The following is a 12917-nucleotide window of genomic DNA, read 5'->3' as shown; positions in this document are numbered from 1 at the left end:
TCCATATTCTGAGTTGGCACAATACACTGAACCATAAATTAACCCAACCCATAAATTAACTCAATTTCACAGCCCCCTAAGCAACAACAACAAACGTATCAGGTTTAATGTGTACCAATACATCAACGCTTGGATTTGTTAAGTGTGTTTTGCAAACAGAGCTAAAAAGTAGCAATTATGGGGAAATGCTTTCTTGATATATTTATATTCCAAGAACATCAAGTACTTATTATAACATACAAGTCTTTATTGTAGTGCGCCAGTTGTTGGAGAACTGCAAATATGTGGCCTCAACATCCTGCTTAGTGGAGCAGAATGGTTCTGCCATCTTGAATGCCAGAATCCAAGGAGTGACAAATAGTGGATGTCAGCCTCTGTTTTGCTGCTTGCTTTTCGGCTGCCATTGAAATGGGGAGGGAGGGCATGGTATTTGGGTGAGGGAAATAATCTGTATAGGAGGACTGTTAATTGGGAGTTGTTCTCACCATTCGTTTGCGCATGTGGAAGGAGGGGAGTTTCCCGCCAAGGCCAACTGTCCGGGCATACCAACCTGATGATGATTTTGAAGATGTCTCCCACCTGACAGCTGTGGAGATATATGATTGGACTATGGACTGGGGTACCAAGGGGAGGGGAATGAATCATGTATTGATATCCAATGCTTTCGCGCTCTTTTGCTCAGATCCAGCTTTGCTTAGCTTCTTATTACTTACAATCAGTGAAAGTACTCTTAATTCTGCAAAATGGAGTTGAGTGGTTTCTTTCTTGGTTATTAAGTGAAGGAGCTGTGACAGTGACCATGTATGAGAGGCCTGAATTATGTGCGCCCTGTGGCACTAAATCCTCAATATTGTCTTGGTGATTGTGCTGCCTATAGAAGAGTCCTGAGCCTCCATTTCATACACCAGGAAATTGTCCGAACTTACCTTGTCCTCATCTCAACCAGACACACAAACTCATGGATAGGCAAATGAATACTCAGCCTCACAGAGAAGAGCTGAAGCTTTCATAGCTTTGTACCAGACCAAACATTTTTTTTACATGTTAACTGGATTTAATGTGTCTTGTCCTCCTTCCAACCATAGAAAAATAACCTTGAGTAAATAGGAACGCATCCCAAACTGTGCGGAAGCAACCAGAGATTATGTCACACCAATAAACAAAGATGAGAATAAACAGGGATGAAAGAACTTACCTAGGATTTCATTATATCTGTGAGCTATCAATTCTCTCTCTCTTAGGAGCAGGACATTGTCATAGTCCAATTTAGTATTTTTTTTCTCTCCAATCTAACCATACCTGCTCTGACTGACTATATTGATCCAGGATTTTAGGCAAAGCAATAGTTTTATCTACACCTTCTAGTTGATCCTTCTAATGAAATCTTCTGAGCTAAACTTGACATTTTCCGAAGGGTGCTGCTGTTGAGCTATGCTCTTTCACTTTACACTGGGCAATAAATAATGAAACAGTAGGATATTACTGGAATGGTGTCAAAATTAATCAAGGGGAAGGGTACTTTCTTCCTATAAAAACTGGTGAAACTAGAATTGATATTTGTGCCCTTGTTCTCCAAGTGTCTGAACTGACATGAGGATAATACCCATCAGAGGTGGGTTTCAATTTTTTTAGAACCTCTTCTGTAGGTGTGGCCTGCTTTGTGGGAGTGGCCTGCTGGCCATGTGGCTGGGTGGGAGTGGCCAACTTGTAAAATGTGGTGAAACTCACTTAACAACACTCTGGCTTAGCAACCAAAATGTTGGCTCAGAAACACTGGCATTTGAAGCACACAAGTCTTAAAGCTGTCAAGTTACAAAACCCTTGCACCCCTAACCCTTTAGAAAAAAAAACCCAGGGGTGTTCAAACCTGACAGTTTTAAGACTTGTGGACTTCAGCTCCCAGAATTCCTCCTCTTGCTCTTCATCTTGATGATGTGTGGACGGACGGTGGGAGGGAGCTGGAACCGGTTCTAAACAGCACGGTAGATTTGTGGAACCTCTTCTATAGAAGAGCTTAGAACTGGCAGGAACCCACCCCTGATACCCATTCTAAGAACAGTACTAGGTTTACAAAAAGACAAAGCCAATTTCACTGTAATTTCATAACACCCCGTTACTTTGAATTAGGGGATACACCGATAATGCCTTACAAGTTATTTCAAGGGGATAAATGCTGATTTCTCATCACCCAAAGTCTGGTCTACATTTGCTGAAAAAATTTCACATCACTCTGGAAATGAATCCTCTGATCACGTAGATTAAGGAAGCTTTCAACAAAGGAATTCAGCCTTCTACTGCCTGTTTCCAAGTCATTATCAATAAACAAAACCTCCATGCGAGCTTTCTCATATTTGTGGCTAGTCCCATAACAAACACTGAACTTCCATTTCTGTTGGTGCAGTGGGTGAAACAAGCACACTTGATTGATTATGTGCCAGGTGTAGAAATTCATAAACATGCTAATCGGGTGCCTGAAGAATCATCCTAGACTTATTTATCAGCATTATCAATATTCCCAAACATCAAAATGATTTGTTTTCCAAGGCTTGGCCATCGCATATAATCATAACGAATGAGCCACCAGCTGCCCATTCATCACTTCCCAAATCCACCACCTGAGGTGACCTCTTCACTCTGTCAAATGGTAGAGCTCAGCCAATGAGCCACGATTGTGGAGAGATGGCAGCAGTCCGTGTGTGCATGTGAACATGAAAGCAAGACTCTGAGTTAAACAATGATTATTGAAGCAGGTTTTATAAGAGTAGCTGAAAGAAGTTTTCTTGTTGATATAAAGGTAAAGTTTCCCGACACACATATGTGCTAGTCATTCCCGACTCTAGGGGGCAGTGCTCATCTCCGTTTCAAAGCAGAAGAGCCAGCGCTGTCCGAAGACATCTCCGTAGTCATGTGGCCAGCATGACTAAAGGCACACAGAACACTGTTACCTCCCCACCAAAGGTGGTTCCTATTTTTCTACTTGCATTTTTACGTGCTTTCAAACTGCTAGGTTGGCAGAAGCTGGGACAAGTAACGGGAACTCACTCCGTTACGCGGCGCTAGGGATTTGAACTGCCGACCTTTCCGACTGACAAGCTCAGCGTCTTAGCCACTGTGCCACCATGTCCCTCTATTGTTGTTATAGGAAATGTGTTACTGCTTAGCTAATCACACCTTACTGGAATGAAAGTCAAAGGATAGGTTCTGTGTGCATGGCTGGCAAGAAAGGATGAAGTAGATTTGTAATTGTATTGGCAAAGTAATAGGCAAAGACGAAACACAAGTTAAAGCGATAAAGGAGAATATTTGTAGCTCAGGATTCAAATGAGGGGCTCTTGCTCCTCTCTGAGCTTGGTTGTTTTCCTGCAGAGGTTTCCTGACCCAACTAGGTAATATGCTCAGTGCACTGATGATGTGATGTTTGGGTTAGGGGTCAATGAAACTTCCCCAAGGAAACCACCAAGCTCAGAGAGCACCAAGGATCCCTCACAGTGTAAATCCTTATCTAGGGGTGTCAAACTCGATTTCATTGAGGGCCGCATCAGGGTTGTGTTTGACCTCAGGGGGTGGGGGGGCATAGCCATAGTGGGTGTGGCCATGGTGGACATTTCCAGCTCAACATCACTTAGCACATGTGGCCAAGTGCTAAGGCAGGACTTCCTTCAGACCTTCCCTCACTCTTATAATTATAATGTCCTTTCCTTCCTTCCTTCCTTCCTTCCTTCCTTCCTTCCTACCTACCTTCCTTCCTTGCCTTCCTTCCTTTTCTTCTTTTTCCTTCCCTCTTCATTCTCCTTTCTTCTTCCTCCCCCTCCCCTTTTCTTCTTTTTCCTTCCTTGCTCTCTTCCCTTCTTCCCTGCTTTTTCTTTGTCTTTCCTCTTTTCCTTCCTCCTTTCCTGTCCCTTCTTGCGTGCTCAAATGCAAAAGGGGAAACATTTCTCCTTTTGTTTTCTTTTTAGTTTGTTTTGCTAGCCCTCTGCCAGCAAAAACAGAGCCCGGGGGGGGGGGGGCTACATGTGGCCTGTGCACAGGCCCCATCCCACCCCATTTTTTGGCCATGACAGCCTCCTGCAGCCCTCCGCTAGCAAAAATGCAGCTGGGGGGGGGGGGTGGCGCATGGCTTGAGTTTGACATCCCTGCCCTTAACCCTCTAGCCCCATGCTATTGGTCCTCTTGTAGTCAGTAGATAATGAGGTGAGGAACCATCAACACCATTATATTTCCACCTCAGCAGATGCCGCAATAATCTGGAAATGTTCAGTTCTAATGTTCACCAGTTGCTGTTTTTTGAAATTTTTATTTTATTTTAATTAAACAAAAACACACAAAAAAGAATCATCCTTCATTACATCTTGTAGAAAGCGTGTCGATTGGTTACAGATAACTTTCGTGCATTTCTTCCCCAGTCATTACGTATAGTTCATATTAGATTATACACTTTAAGTCAAAAATCTTTGTATATCTTACTGTCAATGTACCACAATTCTCATTTGACTACAGTTATTTGAACGTGCTTTTACCTCAAATCATTCATACTTAAAGGGACAACCACATAATGGCATTCATTAGCTATTTCAAAAAAATCCTCCAATAACATTACACTTTTATAGTATCTTTTAAGTAAAGGTGAATTAATAAAGTTTCTAAACCTCCTCTCCCCTTTTTTTCCCAACTCACCAGGGGTGAGTTCCTGCCAGTTCTAACCTCTTCTATAGAAGAGGTTCCACAAATCTACCGTACCGTTTAGAACCGGTTCCAGCTCCCTCCCCCCGCCAATCTGCACCACGCTTGCCCCGCCCACCGCTCACTGATTGGCTGGCTCACCAATCGCCCCGCCCGCTTCTAAGAGTCCTATCTAAACCTTAAAGTCTTAAAGCTGGCAAGTTTGAACACCCCTAGGGTTTTTTTCCCCCTAAAGGATTAGGAGTGCAAGGGTCTTGTAACTGGACAGCTTTAAGACCTGCGTGATTCAAATGCCAGAGTTTCTGAGCCAACATTTTGGTTGCTAAGCGAGAGCGTTGTTAAGTGAGTTTCACCACATTTTACATGTTGGCCACGCCCACCCAGGCACATGATTGCCAAGCCACTCCCACTCGGTCACATGGCTGGCAAGCCACTCCCACTCGGTCACATGGCTGGCAAGCCACTCCCACAAAGCAGGCCACACCCACAGAAGAGGTTCTAAAATATTTTGAAACCCACCACTGCAACTCACTGATTAAAATTTATATCCAAGTTACTTGTGCCAATACCATAGTATGTATATATTGTTAAACAATGACCATTAACATTTCCTTGTTATTATAATTGGCTAAAAATCATTTACTCCCATCTCCTCTTGTCAGACCATGTTCACCAGTTCTTATTCTATGGGGAGGGAGGGATCGTCACTGTACCAAACTTTCAGAACGTTCTTCACTTTTTAGCAAGCAATGGTTCAAATTCCAAAAAGCATTATTTCATAAAAGGCATCACCCTTGCTTTATGGATTCCGAATCCCGCACAAGAAAAGAGAGTCCGTTCACGTTGTCGTAATATATCCTTTGGTTGAGTTGGGGCAAGTGGGGGGGATCTTTTTTTTCAAGCACTACTGTATTTTTTAGATTATAAGACGCACTGGAGTATAAGGCGCACCTAGATTTCGAAGAGGAAAACAAGAACAAAAGGTTTTGGCCTCTGCACATCTGTTTTGCCCTCCCCCAGGAGCACTCTGCAGGCCTCTCAAATCCTTCATGCATACTGTTTTCACCAAAAGGCTTGTTTTTGGCCTCATGAACCTCCCATGTGTCCCGTTTTTGCCTTCGCCAGCTCCCAGGAGCACTCTGTAGGCCTCCCAAACACTTCACGCATACTGATTTTACAAAAACGGGCCCTTTTTTGGTGAAAATGGGAAGCATGGGGGTTTTGGGAAGCCAAAACCAGGGCAGTATTCGGTCTATACGATGCACAGCCATTTCCACCTCCTTTTTGGGGCGGGGAGTGCATTTCAGAGTCCGAAAAATATGGTAACTCACATTGCAAATGATTTTCTCTCACAACGTGGCTAAATCTTTATCAGGAACACCTTCTCCTCCCAAATATAATCCGATCTTTGTGATGGTTTCATGAATTAGACAAGCAATTCCTTGGGCCTATGCCAAACCACAAGACCCATTTTCATGCCAGAATGTCAATGAAGTTTGACACCTGGCCTCAGGGGGTATAAAACCTACAATCCTGGACTCTTTGAGGATTTGAGCCACAGCTATGTGGAAATATTTAAAATCTATCATTCCTCTCTCCCACCTCCCCCTCTGTAAGAAAAGTTTCTATAGACAGTGCTTCTGCCACTGAATTAAGTCTTATTTTACAGGAAATCTTAAATAAAAATGAGGCAGTGGGTATAAATCGAATAACCTTTTTTTAAAATAAAACCAACAGTGTCTGGGTGGGCCCTAATTGCTCGAATTGCATTGGTCTCCAAAACTGGTATCCGAGATTGATAAGAAATATTCCATAAATTGTTCACAGTGAGTTTATTCAAAATGTTTTAAAGGGGAAAAAATGACAGTTATTGTTTCCCCACTTGTGGCCATTTCGGCTGCCCCAAAGCAACGGATGGGACCCCACATCTTGCACCATGATACGATATCAGTGGTATCAAATTTGGGGACATAAAATGGCAGGCAGTGGAAGGCTTTCTGTAGAAAATATTTTTCTGTCTGTAGAGGTAATAAGAGGAAAAAAATGAGGATCTTAATTTTGAAAGAGAATAATGGGAACGTTTCTTCTAATGTTGGAATTTTCTCCTTACCAGAGGGAGCCCTCTTATGTAGTACTGTGAAGCCGTTACCAAAGCAATTCCACTATGTTGCACAGTAGAAGCCATTTACGGCAATACCGTAGAAGTCATTTTAAGGCACAACAGGCTGTATCTTAACAGAACACACACCCTGAGGGGAGTTAGGGGTGTCTTACCCCCACAGTATTTGTTCCAGGGAGTAAGTCATCTATCTACCAAGTTTGGTTGAACTTGCTCAAGGCGTTCCAAAACATACACACACACAGCTCTCTATCTATCTATCTATCTATCTATCTATCTATCTATCTATCTATCTATCTATCTATCTATCTATCTATCTATCTATCTATTTATCTATCTATCATCTATCTATTTTTTGTCGCCTAGAGCTTCTACAGCTACTCAGTGGCCATGTTTCTCCTCCCCTAAAATAAATAATGAAAAAAGTAGCAATGCAATTATAATAAACAGAGACAAACGCTTCAGAAAAGATAGGAAAGTTGCAGATGATGAAAAGGACAGGTCTGTGAAAGGACAGCAATTGATGCAGCTTTGTGGGTAGCAAAGCTGTTTTTTTTTCAAACAGCATCAGCCTGAAGAGACCTGTGTTTAGTCCCTGATTCCCTAAGAGCTCCTCTCTTCTCACACAATGAGCAATAAGCAATGAATCGGCCCCTGTGATAGGCATTTCCCAAGGATATCACGGATACCTTGGATCACCATGTCCCTATGTGCCTTAAGCTTATCACTGGCAAGCCCAGCGTATTGAAAAACAGAGGTATGGTTTGTTCTTTTACTATAATTTATCACTTCTGGTTTGGATGTCTGCAGCTGAATGAGAGAACAAGGAGGTAGCTCATAAACAGATTTTTATACATGTACAAATATTGGAAAGATCAGTCAGGCAATTATACATTATGTTCTGCCAAGTGTTTTGAAGAAAGAAGCTCTCTCTCTCTCTCTCTCTCTCTCTCTCTCTCTCCCTCTCTCTCTCTCTCTCTCTCCCTCCCTCCCTCCCTCCCTCGTGCTCTCTCTCTCTCTCTCACTCTCACTCTCTCTCTCTCTCTCTTCTTTTTCAGCATCTCCTAATAAATTTAGGAGAACTCTAAGTACATCTGCTGCTAGATCTCCCTTACCTCTCCCCCCACTACTGGTAGCTAAATAAAAATATTGCATGAAATAAACAGAGCAACATATGGAAGGTAGAAGAGAGCATCCTGTGCCTTCGTTTTTAGAATATTGGCAGTAATGCAGCTCTATGGAAAAGCCCACCTAACTTGCTCCTCTTTTGACGAAGGTTTTTTTTTAGGAAGTAGTATACCCAATCTAAATGGATGTGGTGGCTCAGTGGCTAAGACGCTGAGCTTGTCGAGCAGAAGGTCAGAAGTTCGGCAGTTCGAATCCCTAGTGCTGTGTAACAGAGTGAGCTCCCGTTACTTGTCCCAGCTTCTGCCAACCTAGCAGTTCGAAAGCACGTAAAAATGCAAGTAGAAAAATAGGAACCACTTTTGGTGGGAAGGTAACAGCGTTCCATGCGCCTTCGGTGTTGAGTCATGCCGGCCACATGACCACAGAGATGTCTTTGGATAGCGCTGGCTCTTTGGCTTTGAAACAGACATGAGCACCGCCTCCTAGAGCTGGAAATGACTAGCACTCATGTGCAGGAGAACTTTTATCTTTACCTTATACCCAATCTGGAACCCATCAGTGCTTCCCACCAGTAAATTAGAATAAGAGCATTTTGGTCATCACATTATTTCCAAAACCTTGGGGGGGGGGACCTTGAACACAGGATTCAGACCTCATTGTGCAGGTAATTCACCCCAGGAAATTGAAATGTTTGTGAGATTTGACCCATCTCTGCCTCCCAAAAACCACCACAATGATCCAAGTCTGTTTGAGATGAAGAAGACTCTATAGCTCTCCAATTTATAGTTCTTTGTTTCTTTTTTAAACTTCAACTCAACTAGTGCGGAAATGTGAAAATTGGTATCCCAAGAGATGCACATTTATTCTGCACTTGAATTATTTGGGAGAGGGGTATAGAGTAGGGGTTAAGGTAAAATTAAGTAGGCCAAGCCTGTTCTTCTAGCTACCTTTTCAACAAGCTACATGGAACCATAGTTTGACTTGGTCTAGTAGTTGAGATATCAGACCACAATGTAAAAAAGATGTTGGGACTCTAGAAAGAGTGCAGAGAAGAGCAACAAAGATGATTAGGGGACTGGAGGGTAAAACATATGAAGAACGGTTGCTGGAACTGGGTATGTCTAGCCTGATGAAAAGAACGACTGGGGTGACATGATAGCAGTGTTCCAGTATCTCAGAGGCTACCACAAAGAAGAAGGAGTCAAACTATTCTCCAAAGCACTGGAGGGCAAGACAAGATGCAATGGGTGGAAACTAATCAAGGAGAGAAGCAACTTAGAACTGAGGAGGAAAGGAAAGGAATACCACCCCTGCTCCAAAGCTTTGGATCTGCTGCTTAACTAAAACATATGCACTATAAGTATTTGGATTGACAACACAGTAATTTTTCCTTCTTAAATGTGCATTATACAGCTAGTCCATGACTTACAACCACAATTCACCCCAGAACTTTCGTTGCTAAGTGAAACGTTTAAGATAATTTTGTCCCATTTTACAACCTTTAAGTATGAGTCAGTTGCCAAGCATCTGAATTTTGATTACGTAACGAAGGTGGATCATGTAACACTCATAAGTATGAAAAAATGTCACTTTTTCAAGTTGTAACTTCAAACTAAATCAACTATTGTAAGTCAAGGCCTATGTGTATAAGTCAACGCACAATCAGATGAGTAACTGTGTGTTTATACTACAAAAGATAAGTAAATCTGGTTGAATTCTTCCTTCAGATCTTGGCGACAGCTTCCTACTTCAGATAGTCCCAGGAGAATTTCATGTTTGAGACTTTTAGAGGTGAAATCTGATTCTTCTCCGTGCATGGTGTCGCCCTTGGTAGTTAGAGGGACTGGTGACAGTGGGCCAGAGGTGGTATTCAACAGGCGTTGACCAGTTCTGGAGAACTGGTAGCAGAAATTTTGAGTAGTTTGGAGAACCGGTAAATACCATCTCTGACTGGCCCCGCCCCATCTATTCTCTGTCTCCCGAGTCCCAGCTGATTGGGAGGGAATGGGGATTTTGCAGTATTCTTTCCCTGGAGTGGGGGAGAATGGGCATTTTACAGTATCCTTCCTCTTTCACGGCCACCAAGCCACACCATGTGACCGTGGGGCGCTGTGGCCGTCATAAATATGAATTAGTGGCCAAGTGCCTGAAGTTTGATCACATGACTATGGGGATGCTGCAATGGCCATAAGGGTGAAAAATTGTAATTTATAAATCACTTTTTTCAATGCTGTTGTAGCTTCAAATGGTCACTAAATGAAAAATTGTAAAAATAACAGTAATGTGAGAGGGATCTTGGAGTCTTGGTGGACAACCAATTAAATATGAGCCAACAGTGTGAGGTGGCAGCTAAAAAAGCCAATGCAATTCTAAGTTGCATTGACAGAGGGATACAATCAAGATCAAATGAGGTACTAATTCCATTCTATAAAGCCTTAGTAAGACCACACCTAGAGTACTGCATCCAGTTTTGGCCACCACACTATAAAAAAGATGTTGAGACTCTAGAAAAAGTGCAGAGGAGAGCAAGATGATGAGGGGACTGGAAGCTAAAACATATGAAGAACAGTTGCAGGAACTGGGCATGGCTAGTCTAGTGAAGAGAAGGACCAGGGGAGACATGATAGCAGTCTTCCAATATTTGAGGGGCTGCCCCAGAGAGGAGGAAGGGGTCAAGCTATTTTCCAAAGCACCTGAAGGCCAGATAAGGAATAATGGATGAAAACTGAACAAGGAGAGATTCAGCCTGGAAATAAGGAGACATTTTCTGACTGTGAGAACAATCAACCAAGTTGCCTTCAGAAGTTGTGGGAGATTCACCACTGGAAGTTTTCAAGAAGAGACTGGACTGCCATCTGTCAAAAATGGTGTATTGTCTGCTAGGGGGGGGAGTTGGACTAGATGACCTACTACAAGGTCCCTTCCAACTCTGTTAATCTGTGTCTGTATCTGTAAAATCAGCAGAAATTTACAGGAAACAAATAATATCACAGCCATGTATGCTATCTGGGGAAGCATTGCAATCTTTCATCCCATACTTGCAATGGGGGAGTGGTTGTTTAAAACATACATTTCCATATGATTGATTGAATAATGGAACAGTCAACTTACAGGACAAAATCTACCAGCCATTTCTGATTTGTAATCAAAACATTTACAGCCTATGATTGACACAAACCACTTGTCTCCTTTCCTGGAGGATTTTGCAACACTCCTAAATGCGCTTGCTCGCACCTATTTGAACTGCCAATTATTTCTACCTAGATCGCCTGTCACTCCTCAGAGGACAAATTTCCACTTTTCCTTCAGTGATAGCACTCCCAGCATTTACATTTCAAAGAATCCACTGAATTAATTTCAAGCAAAATGTAAATAAGACACCTGGATTTCTAATCAAGAGAATAAACAGCAATCTCATTGCTCTTCCCTTTTTTTGCATGAATAAAAGAACATGTAAAATTGGGGAAATCGTGGTGGTGCGTCTCTGAACATGAGCTACCTCACAAACCTCTTTCATTAAGTCCTTCGTGAAATAGGACCAAGTTATCTGAGGAACCAAGGAGCACAGTGGCTAGCATGGTTAGGATGCTGGGATGGAGGTTAGCAAGTCCACATTCAAGACCCAAGTGCTACCTGGGGTCAGGGTGAGCTCCCGTCCTTCAGCTCCTGCTGTGAAAGGAACCCCAGCTAAATGTCCCCTGGGCAAAGGTGATGCCACTGGCTAATCAAAAAAAATGCACAGGTACAGTATAGGTGGTACCTTGCTCAACAGTAGTAACTGTAAAAGGGATCTTGGAGTCCTAGTGGACCAGCATTTAAATATGAGCCAGCCGTGTGCAGCAGCTGCCAAAAAAGCCAACACAGTTCTAGGCTACATAAACAGAGGGATAGAATCAAGATCACGTGAAGTGTTAATACCACTTTATAATGCCTTGGAAAGGCCACACTTGGAATACTGCATCAAGTTTTGGTCGTCACGATGTAAAAATGTTATGGAGACTCTAGAAAGAGTGCAGCGAAGAGCAACAAGATGATTAGGGGACTGGAGGCTAAAACATATGAAGAACGGTTGCAGGAACTGGGTTATGTCTATTTAATGAAAAGAAGGACTAGGGGAGACAAAAGAGCAGTGTTCCAATATCTCAGGGGCTGCCACAAAGAAGAGGGAGTCAAGCTATTCTCCAAGGCACCTGAGTGTAGAACAAGAAGCAATGGGTGGAAACTAATCAAGGAGAGAAGCAACTTAGAACTGAGGAGAAATTTCCTGACAGTGAGAACAATTAATCAGTGGAACAGCTTGCCTCCAGAGGTTGTGAATGCCAAAACACTGGAAGTCTTTAAGAAGATGTTGGATAGCATTTGTCTGAAATGGTAAAGGGTTTCCTGCCTAGGCAGGGGCTTGGACTAGAAGACCTCCAAGGTCCCTTCCAACTCTGGTATTGTGTTTACTGTATTGTATAATCCTTTCAACCAGTGGTGGGATTCAAATAATTTAACAACTGGTTCACCCAGGTTGGCTGTTGTGGGAGGCGTGGCCCATCCCCATCCTCCAGCTCCACTGCACATCTGTGATGATCCTCCAACAATGGCCAACCTGACCCTGGGCGAACCAGTTGTTAAATTACACACACACACACACACACACACACACACACACACACACACAATCAAATTGAATCCTGGGTGTTGTGCTGCAATGGAGAAATGGACAACCGAGTGGCTGGCATGAGAGAAGGAGGAGAAGCAGAAAGAAGAAAGAGGGAAAGCAGCCTTCTCCTTCCCTTGTGCCAGCCGCTCCATTGCCCATTTCTCCATTGCCAGCACAGCACAGTGCTCAGGATCCACTTTGATAATGGGGTGGTGATGGTGGTAATTTAACAACCGGTTCATCGGAACCAATGCGGACCGGCTAAATCCCACCACTGCTTTCACCCCAGAAGTGTCTCAGTGCTTCCAACATGAGTGTGAGCAATTTGAGGAACCATCTTGT

Source organism: Thamnophis elegans, chromosome 12, assembly GCF_009769535.1.
Source record: "Thamnophis elegans isolate rThaEle1 chromosome 12, rThaEle1.pri, whole genome shotgun sequence".
In the NCBI taxonomy this organism is placed as follows: Eukaryota; Metazoa; Chordata; class Lepidosauria; order Squamata; family Colubridae; genus Thamnophis; species Thamnophis elegans.
Note: the sequence above shows the minus strand (reverse complement) of the source record.